A 9,090-nucleotide genomic window follows, 5' to 3' on the forward strand; every position below is an offset into this window, starting at 1 on the left:
GGCGCAGACTCAATCGAGTCTACTAGAGCTTGGTAATTATTACCATGCTCCAGCAGCCTCCCACATCTCATGCATCAGCATTCCCATGCTTCAAAAGTGGCAGCAGGTTCACCTGAACTAAAGCTTGAATGAGCTTTTGTTCAAGCACCCCCACCATCATTTTAAAAGTGTGGGGGCACTGATGCATAAGATGCTGTGGCACTTTAATTAGAGCGACTCTCAGGTGGACAGGGGCAAGAGGGAAAGGGAGCATGAGAGGGAGGCGGAGGCAGATGCCAGGGGGTGAAGGTCAGGGTTAAGTGCCATGTCAGGGAAAACAGGCACAGGGGGGCAGTTGGGACGAAGAGCAAGCAGTGCGGGGGGGCAGGGGCTGGGGCATGCAGGCACTTTGGGGGGACATGCAGCTGTAGGAGCAAGTAGAGGGGCAGGCAACAAGGGGCAGGCCACTTGACTCCCCACTCACTTGCCCCCAAAGCACTGCTCATTTCACTGCAGCAGTGGGTGGGGGACAAATTTAAGACAACCCTTCAATTAGATTCTATACATGGAAAATTATAACAAAATTATAGATTTTCCATGTATAGAATCTAATTACTGGGAGGATCAGCTTACATTCTAAGTCATCTTACATTCAGGTAGATATGGTAAAAATGTTCACAGATGCTTAAACTATTTATGTGCATTTCTAAAATGCCTCTAAAAGCTGCTGTTAATTTAAAAAGTTAGAGATATTTAACCCATAAAATATAATTTCCTGTTTCTAACATGAATGGAGGAAGAATTAGGTTTACAGCGTTTCACGGTGTATAGGTCGATATGATGTATAGGTCAGCTGCCGACTTTCCGATCTGAAAGGTAAGGATTTTTATAGGTACGGTGTATAAAAGTTGGGGCTGGGTTCATGCTTGGCTGGTGTGGCCCCATCCTCTGCAAGCGGCGCTGCCAGTGACACTACTTGTAGGGGATGGGGGAGGGGATGGGTTTGGTGCTCTGCTGGCATGGCAGCATCCCCTGCAAGCAGCACCAGCATGGTGTAAAAGTTGGGTTTGTTTTTTAAGACACAATAATTGGGCTTTGAGACCTGACTTGTAGACCATGAAATACAGTGAATGCAGATTTTAATTTTCCCCCCTTTTTAGAATAAAAGTTTAAAAAAGAGGTAGGAACCTGTTACAGAATTGCAGATGAGAGGGACCTCTGGTTATTTAATCTAAACCCTGCATTCATCATAATCAACCAGACACTGTAATTTCCAAATAGTGATCTAATCTCAGCAAAAATATCTCTATTTAAATTTACTGTAACTGTGCCATTGGGTAACCTGTACCACTAACTGGCTGTTATTAATACCAGTCAAAGTTGAACCTTAAGTTAAAACTCTCATCTTCTTTTGCCACTAGTGCCTACAGATCTCCTAGTAATAGCAGTTGTCAAAAGCATCTTTTATCACTTGTATTTGGCAAGAACATTGCTAACTTTTCTTGAAGATGCAGACCTCGCTACTTCTTTCCAGGCCTTTGTAACCTCCAGACAGATTACTTGAAAAGATTATGTGGGGCCATGCAGTAAAACCACTGGGAATGTACTGCTGGGAAAACAGTGTGGAGCGTGGCTACCTCTCAAGATGGGGCCATTACATTTGTGCCCCACGATCTATGTTAACTATCAGTTGTTTATTGCATGCAGTTTAAGGTGTTGCTTTTCACATAAAGCCTGAAAGGAGTCTTGGCTGCTCCTGAAACGATTCCTCCTATATCAGGGGTGGGCAAAATATGGACTGCAAGTCGGATCCAACTTGCAGCAGGTCCCTTGGTCCCCTGGCTCAGGCACAGTCTAGCCATAGCACATCCTGCCACCCCCCTGGCATGCCGCAAGGCTGGGACAGCTCCACAGCCCAGGAGAAGGCCCAGGTAGCAGGTGGCTCCTTCCAGCTGCCACCACCACTGGCCCCAGCCTTGCGATACCAGTGGGGACCCGCGCTGCACAGCCCTGACCCTGCACATCCCGTGCCTACTCCAGGCTCACCTGCCCAGGCTGAGCAGTGGTGGAACAGGACAAAAGCTGTCCATTATGTTTACAAGTCCCTTCTTAATAATTCCTAACATTTTCCTCCCCTTTTTGACAGCTGCTGAGCACTGAGCTGCTATTTTTAGAGAACTGTCCACAATGATCCCAAGACCTCTTTCCTGTGTGGTAATAGATAGTGTAGGTAGAGTTAAACTATAGGTAGAGAGAATGTATAGGTAGAGATAGTGTAGGTATAGCTTGGGTTATCTTTGCCCATATGCATCATTTGACACTTATCCACATTGAATTTCAGCTCTCATTCAGTTGCTCATTTGCTCAGTAGCGTCAGATCCTTCTGTAGTACTTTGCAGTCCACCTTGGTCTTTACCATTTTGAATAATTTTGTGTCATTCACAAATTGGGCCACTTCACTGCTCAGCCCCTCTTCCAGATCATTTATAAATATGTTAAACAGCACCGATCCTAATACAGGTCCCTATGGGACCCTGCTGTTTGCTTTTTTCCATTCCCAAAACTGACCATTTATACACACCCTTTGCTCTCTATCTTTAAGCCAATTGGACCTTTCCCTGTAATGCCATAACTACATAACTTTATTAAGGCCTCTGATGGGGGACCTTGTCAAGGGCTTTCTGGAAATCCAAAAACAGTATGTCAACTGGATCACCCTGATCCACCTGCTTACTGACATCCTCAAAAGAAAATCTAGTAGGCTGGTGAGGCATGATCTTCTGTTGACAAAAACACGTTGTTTTCTCCCCAGCAAACCATATATTGAACAGTTCTTTTTTATTATTGTTTCTACTGCACTTAATTCTCTAAATACTGGAGTAGTGATTAACTATAAGGTAAGGGAGACCTGAGTTCAGTTCCTTCCTCTTCCTAAACCATTAGAATTCAAGTCTCCGACTTCCCCTCTCTGCGGTAAATGACTGCTCTTATCACCAGGCTACGTGGTATTCTGGGATAATCTCCTTCAGCTTCTCCTACTGGAGCAGTTTTACTTTGCATAACACACACGAACATAATCACTGCAAGACACTCACTAGCCTAGTTAATCAGGACACTCAGTGGGGGAGTGGAAATAAGGGAGGGTCAGTTTCTATTCTAGTGAAAGTTTAATTCTTTTTCACTTGCACAAAACTTCAAGGAGACTGTGAAAGCTGCTTCCTCCCCAACTCCTCCAGCCCGACTACCCTGTAGCAGAGTGATTATGGCACTCGCTTGGGTGATGCAGATTAAAATCCTCTCAGATACTAAAAGAAACTGAACACAGGCCCCACAAATCCTGGACGAGTACTCTCCCCACAGGGAAATAAATGGAGAAACATCTTCATGGATTTAGGCCTGAATTATTTTTCTCAGCTGAAACTATTTAGTCAAGGCAACAGAAATTGCATTCTGAGCAAGTAATTTAACTCACCCCAAATTGTCCCAGCTATTACTAAGTATCTAATGTCATGTCACGACACACTTCCATCTTCCTTCCAGTCCTCCCAATGTACCCTGCAGTGTCATTCTGCAGCTACATAGGGTATATCTGAACTATGGATATAAATACAGTTTAAAAAATTACCCATTTAACCTCCTCTAATTATATCGATTAAGTTGTCCTGTGGCAAAGGGCAGGGTAGCATAGGGAGTCAGGGCCGCTGTCAGGCAAGAGGCTCTGGCAGGGGCTGTCCAGAAAGTAGTGTGGATCTGAGCTACAGCATCTCGCAGCTACTGCAGCAGAGTGGTAAACAGCAGTTACCTGAGGGAGTGGAGCCAGGCAAAGTGGCACAGCAGAACCAGCAGGGCTTAAACAGGAGCAAGTAGGAGCTTACCAAGGAAGCCCAGATAAGCATCAATGTTCTGGGAGTAGGGGGCCACAACTGTTCTGCGAGGGGGAGTGAGGCACGTGCACCTGCAGGAGACCTCAAGTGCCTCTACCCTAATGCTCATAGTATGGGGCGTAAGGAGCAGGAACTGTGCCTCCTGATTGCGAGTAAGAACCCAGACTTAGTAGGGCTCACAGAAACCTGGTGGGACCCTACCTATGACTGGGCGACAGGCATTTGGGGATACACCCTATACAGAAGAGACAGGACAGAGAGGAAAGTTGGGGGGGTTGTGCTCTATGTCAAAGAGCACCTGACGTCATCAAGAATTAGCTTCAGGATAGAGGAAGGTCAGGCAGAGACACTACAAGTCAAACTACAAGGGAGGTGTGGCGAAAGGGACCTTACGGTGGGCATCCACTACAGACCACTCAACCAGGGGAAGAGCTGGACCAGGACTTCTCCAGTCAGCTTATGGAGGGAGTTAGGTCAAGGGATGTCATTGTCATCTAAACTACCCAGACATTTGCTGGGAGGGGCAGACAGCCAGGTCTGACCACTTGCATAGGTTCCTGGCTGTATTACAGGACCTTCACCTTATCCAGGAAGTGCACAGCCCCACTAGGGATAACGCCTTGCTGGACCTGGTCCTGGCTATGGGGGATGACCCGGTGAGGGGACTGCAGGTCCTTGACCACCTGGGCAATAGCAATCATCACCTGCTGGATTTCACTATCCAACACAGGGTGTCAAGGGATTACACCAAGGCTAATGCCCTTGACTTCAGAAGGGCCAACTTCAATGACCTTAGGAGACTAGTGGGGGAGGCACTGAGGGCCCAGAGGGTAGAGAAGATGGGAGTCCATGAGGGATGGTCATACCTTAAGGAGGCGATCCTACAGGCCCAAAGGATAACACTCCCTGGGAGAAGCAAGGGGGTGGCAGGGAAAGAGTGCTCAGAAACCCCCTTGGCTCAGCAAGGACATTCAGCAATGCCTGAGGACTAAAAGGGGGGCGTACAACCAGTGGAAGGGAGGAGATATCACCAAGGAGGAGTACTCCTCCTCGGCCCATGAGTGTGGAAGGGCTATTAGGAAGGCCAAGGCAGAGGTGGAACTCAGGCTAGCATCCAGGATTAAGGACAACAAAAAGTCCTTTTTCAAGTACACTGGGAGCAAGAAGAGGGCACCAGGCAATGTAGGGCCCCTGTAAGACGCAAATTGTAATCTTGTGGCTACACCAGACAAGAAATCTGATATTTTTAACAGTTTCTTTGCCTCTGTTTTCTTGAACAGGGACCGGGACATCCCACCTACCGAAGGTAAGGACAATCTTGGGGATAGCTCTGTCACGCCTTCAGTCAGCGCAGATGCAGTTAAGGATCTTCTGGAAGGGCTAGACATTTTTAAGTCTGGAGGTCCAGATGGACCCAAGGGTATTGAGGGAGCTGGCAGGGGTCATCACAGAGACCTTGGCCCAGCTGCATGAGCATTTGTGGTCATCTGGCCAGGTGCCAGGGAAACTCGCTGATGTGGTCCCAATTTTCATGAAAGGGAGGAGGAAGGACTCAGGTAACTATAGGCCTGTAAGCCTCATCTCGGTGCTGGGCAAGATCTTGAAGAGAATCATCTGTGGGGGCCTGCAACGGAGATCCTGCTCAGGGGAAATCAGCATGGATTCAAAGGCAGGTCCTGCCTGACCAACCTGATTGCCTTTTATGACCAGGTGACTAAATCCTTGGATGATGGTGTCACCGTGGACGTAGTCTTTCTAGACTTTAACACCGCCTTTGACACCATCTCTCACGCCATCCTCACTGATAAATTAAGCAACCGTGGCACTGATGCCTACGCGGTTGGATGGGTAAAAAATTGGCTGATGGGGCGCACCCAGAGAGTAGTGTGGACAGACTGTACTTGACCTGGTGAGATGTGAGCAGTGGGGTACCCCAGAACTTGGTCCTCAGGTCCACACTGTTTAACATCTTCATCAGCGACTTGGACAAGGGGATGGAAAGCATGCTGTCCAAATTTGATGATGACACTAAGATGTGGGGCGAGGTGGACACACTTGAAGGGACAGAGAGGCTGCAAATAGATTGAGACAGACTACAAAAGTGGGCAGGTGAGAATAGGGTGGGGTTCAACGTAGACAAATGCAGGGTGCTGCACCTTGGGAGAAGGAATCCACAGCATACATACAGGCTGGGGAGTTCCCCTCTTGAAAGCACAGAGGTGGAATGGGATCTTGGAGTCATTACTGACTCCAAGATGAACACAAGCTGCCAATGCCAGAGCGCAGCCAAGCAAGGCCAGCCAAACCTTCTCATGCATTCAAAAATGCATCTCAAGCTGGTCCAGAGAGGTGATACTGCCCCTCTATGTGACTTTGGTCAGGCTGCAGTTGGGGTACTGTGTCCAGTACTGGGCATCGCACTTTAAAAAGGATATGGCCAGCCTGGAGAGGGCTCAGAGGAGGGCCACCCACTTGGTGAGAGGGCAGCAGGACATGCCCTGTGAGGAGAGACTGAGGGACCTGAACCTGTTAAGCCTCAGCAAGAGGAGGCTGAGGGGGAACCTGGTGGCTGCCTACAAACTCATCAGGGAAGATCAACAGCAAATAGGTAGAGCCCTTCTCTCCCCAGCACCACCTGGGGTGATAAGGAACAATGGGAATAGGCTGAAGGAGAATAGGTTTAAGTTAGATATCAGAAGGCAGTATTTTACAGTTAGGGTGGCCAAAATCTGGAACCAACTTCCCAGGAAAGTGGTCGTTGCCCCTACCTTAGGTAAATTCAAGAGGCAGTTGAATGATCATCTGCGTGGGGTCTTTTGAACCCAGCATTCATTCCTGCCTGTGGCTGGGGGTCAGGCTTGACGATCTGTTCAGGTCCCTCCTGATCCTAGCTACTATGAAACTACTATGAAACTAAGTGTAATGTTGGGGCTGCCACTGGGTGGTACAGGGGCAGGCTTCACAGACCCAGGCACCCCACCCCCCCACCTTACCATTAGTTACTTCTCTGCCACAGCAGCTGCTGCAGCCTGGATCTGTGCCACCTCACAGGCAGCCCCTGACAGCTGGCAGCGCTGAGCCAGGAGGTAAACGGTAAATGTTAAATGGTACAAATATAATTACTGGTTAACCATTTAACCTTTTACATCTCCAATTTGAACGGCTTCTTTTACCTATCCAAATGTTCAATAAAAGGTCTCAGAAACAAGGGAGACTAAGGGAATCTGGCTTTCCTAGACTAAGGAGGAATCACATAGTCATAAATGTCCATAATTCTCTTCGGAGCAAAAGTTCAACTTTCCATTGGATTAACAGTGTAGAGTTCCCTAGAGGTCCTGCTGAGAGGCTACCATCCCTGCAAGTTTCATCCAAATCAGCAAAAAAAAGAACAAAGTTATAGATATTTCATTGAGTCCCCATTATGCTCTATGGCTGAAGCTCAAAATCTTCTCCAAATTGATTTGAAAGCTCCAAATTGATTCTGAAACCCTAAAGCTTCTAGCGATTTGATTTGGATTCATAGATTTGGCCTCCGAATTGTCCAAATCATCTCCAAATCTGAATCACGATCCAAAGCTTTGCACAGCCCTAGTGCCAATGCAGACATTTCAACTTAAGAGTAGCTTATTTCCGTTTTGCTTAACTCAATTCCAATAGCCAAGCTATTTTCTTTGGTTTTTGTATAAACCCTGCTCAGTTTTCAGCTAGCTTTAGCAGGGAAACAAGGGGTTAGAATACTGAACAAGGTGCTGTTCGTGAACATAGCTCTTCTCTTGCCACTCACGACACATTTCTAATAGGCTTGTCACCAGCTGGTAGTAAATTTCCCAAGCCCTGAACAGAAATCTTGAGGAAGTGAAAGAATGGGGAGGACCTGGTGACCGTCTATAAACTCACTAGGGGGGACCAGAAGGGTTTGGGAGAGACCTTGTTTCCCCTAGCGCCCTCTGGCATAACAAGGAATAACGGCCACAAGTTGCTGGAGAGTAGGTTTAGATTAGACATCCATAACAACTACTTTAGGGTGGCTCAGATCTGGAACCAACTTCCAAGGGAAGTGGTGCTGGCTCCTACCCTGTGGGTCTTTAAGAAGAGGCTTGATGCCTACCTGGCTGGAGTCATTTGAGCCCAGTTTTTCTCCTGCCCAGGCAGGATGTCGGACTTGAAGATCTACAAGGTCCCTTCCAACCCTACTTCTACGATTCTATGAATGTACTTTTGCCATAATAGGTTAGATCATACACAAAACAGGTCACATGTTTTCTTATTGATTCTTTTAAAGGTATTAGCAAGTAAAAGAATGGAAAGCAACAACAATGTATCTTAGGCATTAAAGTGGATTTGGAGAAAAATATTATTCCTATTATAAATAAGCTTCCCCTGCTACTAATTTCATTCACAGTTAAAAAGGCTGTTTGCACAAAAGAAAACACCAACAAACCAAAAAGCCCCGTAACTGTTTACATATTGCAAATAGGAACATAAATTGGAAGAAGTATGTTCACTAATGAGTAGCAGGTATTTACTAGAATGTAACAGCAGTAAACAAAAGAACTTCACCCTTATTTAAGAAAAACTCAACCAGATAGCACATATTTGGGTCAAAACATTAAGGATTAAGCTCCTAACTATACACTTAATATTCTCTCTTTTAATCCACAGATTTTTACAGAACAGCGAAGAATGGCCTGCCATTTTAAGCTTTGTCTAAACACAGCAAAGGAAATGCCAGCATTTTAAGTGCAAACTTTTCTTTTTAGTTTATGTATATCAGTCTTGTATTCATTTTGGTAACTTTTAAAATATTTTTTCCTTGATTTATTTTTGTTCACTCAGTATCTCAAAATTCAATCATATCTCATATTTTCAATGTTTAATTTATTTGTAGTTCCTTCTGACTGTAAATTATATTTCCACCAAGGTTCTCCACCTTGGGAGGAAAGACCTGCAGCATCCTTATAGGCTCGGCAGTGCTACGCTGGCTAGTGCTACGGAAGAAAGAGACTTGAGGGTCATGACTGACCACAAGATGAACATGAGCCTGTAATCTGATGCTGCGGCTAGTAAAGCAAGCAAAATGTTGGCTTGCATCCATAGATGCTTCTCAAGCAAATCCCAGGATGTCCTTCTCCCCCGTACTCAGCCTTGGTGAGGCCACAGCTGGAGTACTGCGTCCAGTTTTGGGCTCCACAATTCAAAAAGGATGTGGAGAAGCTTGAGAGAGTCC

At 46.3% G+C, this 9,090-nt stretch overlaps 1 protein-coding gene and 1 long non-coding RNA gene across 3 annotated transcripts in view; one reads left to right on the forward strand and one right to left on the reverse strand.

The window, feature by feature from the left end:
- The window catches only part of LOC109313396, a 12,571-nt gene extending 3,849 nt beyond the window's left edge, over positions 1-8,722 (forward strand). Inside the window, exon 3 of the long non-coding RNA XR_002102038.1 lies at positions 8,526-8,722. This is a non-coding gene — a long non-coding RNA (uncharacterized LOC109313396). The remainder of the gene's footprint in view (positions 1-8,525) is intronic.
- Positions 1-9,090, reverse strand: part of TEX10 (testis expressed 10) — a 112,398-nt gene that overhangs the window by 45,332 nt on the left and 57,976 nt on the right. The window lies entirely within an intron of this gene.

This window comes from Crocodylus porosus, unplaced genomic scaffold, assembly GCF_001723895.1.
Source record: "Crocodylus porosus isolate Cpor-Errol unplaced genomic scaffold, CroPor_comp1, whole genome shotgun sequence".
Classification (NCBI taxonomy): Eukaryota; Metazoa; Chordata; order Crocodylia; family Crocodylidae; genus Crocodylus; species Crocodylus porosus.